A 3,245-nucleotide genomic window follows, 5' to 3' on the forward strand; every position below is an offset into this window, starting at 1 on the left:
CTCATAGGGTGGAGGCTGTCAAATGAGGCAACCCAAGAAGTTAGTGCCTTTAAATAGGGCACCAATCCCGAAATTTAGGGTTTTGAACCCCACCCGCCGCTATGTCGTGGCCAACACCTTGTCACGTCGTGGTCCATCGAAAATGTGCGTTCCTCAATTTAAGATGCAAAGTGATCCCGATCAAAGTGTTGTGCTTCATATACAGATCCGTACAAGATAGAATATCATTTGTTGTTGTTCTTTGTCAAAGAGGTATCCAGGTTGACACCTCTATCTATGGATCGTGCATTGGTAGACTAGAGTGTGTTGATCACATTCTAGTAGGTTGCCCATATGCAGACTTAATTCGAAAAAAGATATTTGCCTCGTGTAGATTGTAACATGTAACAGTAAATAGTGTTGGAGAACTACTTCAATTTGCAACATCTTGGGGGCAATATCCAACAAAAACGAGAACGACTTTCATTCATATGTTATGGTTTGTTATGGAGTATCCGTAGAATTAGGAATAAAATATTGTTTCAACAGGAAGTCACCTCACCATCTAACGAAGCGAAATGCATGAAGTCTATGATATACTTATGGCTTAAACACAGAGATAAATGTGTAATTTGTAGTTGAAGCAAGTGGTTTTCTTCCTTTTGTTTTTTATTTGTAATTTCTGAAACACTTTTATATCACTAGATGGGGTTTCCGTTTTATATACTCCCTCCGTCCTAAAATTATAGTTCATCTTTCATTTTTGGTTTGTTCAAAATAATAGTCAACTTCTAAAAATAAATAACATTTTTACTAAAATACCTCATCATTATTACTTAACAACTAAGCATTTAATGGAACATTAAATGCAAAGTAAATACAAAACTGTTATTTTATTAAATAAAGTTAATGATAATTAATGATTTTCTTAATATATTTGTTTTTTTATCTGTAAACAATAATATTGAGACGGAGGAAGTATATCATTTGCGTTCCTAAAAGAAAATATAAATAAATAATAACAAATTCAACGTTAAGTGGTTAATATTCGACAACCCTACAGCCTAGGTTAAATTTATTTTAATTATCATTTATGGGCGGTGAACATAAAGAAAAAGCTAGGACACGTGTGGGATCTTTTACAATAATGGTACACCTACTTTTAGCCTACCCAGACTCCAACTTTTCACACTCTCACAGCACAAATCCAGTTATAAATATGATCTTCACATTCTCTTTCAAACGTACTCTCTCGTTTGTTGCTTCATCATCACTGATTCACTGCAAAATTAACATACACAACTGTTTCAGCTTCCTTCAGTCGATCTATATTTCAACTTAAACAAAATGACGAAGGAAATGGCTGGAAAAACCTTCTTTTCGATGAAAAACAATGTCCGAAAGAAACTCGCCATTCTCCTTCACAGCTCAGAACCAAACGTTTTCATCACCACCCACCAACAACCAGAAAATTCCGAAAATAATTTTAATCACCGCAGTAGCAACGCCTCATTACCTAGCCCAGTAATGTCTTCATGTTCATCGCCAGTCTCCTTCATGTCTCCAATCAACCATATACCATCACCCTACTCCGAATCTCCTTGGACTCTTCCTCATGATAGCAATGGAGAAGATGGTATCATCTACAACACTGGCTTGATCGGGTCTTTGATACGTGAAGAAGGTCATATTTATTCGTTAGCATCGTCCGGGGATTTGTTGTACACAGGTTCGGATTCTAAGAATATTAGAGTGTGGAAGAATTTGATGGAGTTTTCAGGTTTCAAATCGAGTAGTGGATTAGTGAAAGCGATCGTTGTTTTTGGTAACCGGATATTTACCGGCCACGAAGACGGGAAGATTCGGGTTTGGAAGTATTCAGATAAGAAGAAAAAAGCTTACAAACGGATAGGTAACCTACCCACGACAAAAGATTACATCAAGAGCTCTGTGAACCCTAATAATTACATTGAAGCAAGACGACATCGTAACCTTCCATGGATCAAGCATTATGATGTTGTTTCTTGCATGTGTTTGGACGAAGAAAAAGGGTTGTTGTATTCTGGATCGTGGGATAGAACAATGAAAGTTTGGAGGATTTCGAATTCGAAATGTTTAGAATCTGTAAATGCTCATGACGACGCCATTAATTCCGTAGTCATTGGGTTTTACGGTTTGGTTTTTACAGGGTCCGCCGACGGAACGGTGAAGGTGTGGCGGAGGGAGTTCGTCGGGAAGACCAAAAAACACCTTTTGGCTTCCACGCTTTTGAATCAAGACAATGCTGTCACGTCTGTGGTGGTGAACGCCTCTCAGGCCACCGTGTACGCGGGATCCTCTGATGGACTGGTGAACTTTTGGGAACGCAAGAAGCAATCGTTGTCACATGGCGGAGTTCTGAGGGGTCACAAGCTTGCAGTGCTTTGTCTTGCGACTGCCGGAAGCTTGTTGTTGAGTGGGTCGGCGGACAACAGCATCTGTGTGTGGCGGAGTGAAGGTAGCGGCGTTCACACTTGTTTGTCGGTCTTGAATAGTCACACTGGTCCGGTGAAATGTCTTGCCGTTCAGAACCGGAATGAGAATGATGATGATCAGAAAGATGAAGAATGGATAGTTTACAGTGGCAGTTTGGATAACTCGTTGAAGCTTTGGCGGGTGTCCGAACTGCTAGCCTGAAAAATGTCCCTATTAAAAGTTAAAACCAATGTAGATCGAATTGACACCACGCGCCGCCTTCTGAAAGTAGGGATCCATGATGGCACGTTTACAGCAAGAAATTTTGTGTTTTTATCGATTGAAATGAGGAACATCACAATTTTGCATTGGGAAGTAGAAAATGTTTGATCAGATATATGGTAGCCTATAAATGGTGTTGAAGATCGATCACCATTGTGTTTATATAAATTTCTATGATACATTTTGTTTATCAGTATCTCTATATGACACATTGTATGTATCTGTATAGTATCTCTACTTCTGTGTTTCTGGATCTTTTTTTGTCTCCATGCTCTCATTATAAAAACAATCTACTAACCAAAATTAGTCTCCTTATAATATATAGAATTCGTGCCAAAAGCAATATTATTTTAATTAAAAAGTCGGTAGATTAACCTTCAAAAATTATTATTTTAATTTCAACAACGAAATTCACGTATGTAATTTGTCGCTAGTTTTTTCAAAATTAACGTTGAATCTCTAATTAGTGGCTAATATTATTAGAATAGCGACAAATCTCTAAAAGTTTGACTTATTACCCAAATTTTGAA

General features: G+C 37.8%; 1 pseudogene; it reads left to right on the forward strand.

Moving 5' to 3' along the window:
• The first annotated feature begins 1,246 nt into the window (after positions 1 to 1,246).
• On the forward strand, positions 1,247 to 2,808 carry LOC145124842 (protein JINGUBANG pseudogene; annotated as a pseudogene).
• The last annotated feature ends 437 nt before the right edge of the window (positions 2,809 to 3,245 follow it).

Source organism: Lactuca virosa, chromosome 7 (assembly GCF_052849685.1).
Source record: "Lactuca virosa cultivar CGN04683 chromosome 7, Lactuca_virosa_CGN04683_v6, whole genome shotgun sequence".
Taxonomy (NCBI): Eukaryota; Viridiplantae; Streptophyta; class Magnoliopsida; order Asterales; family Asteraceae; genus Lactuca; species Lactuca virosa.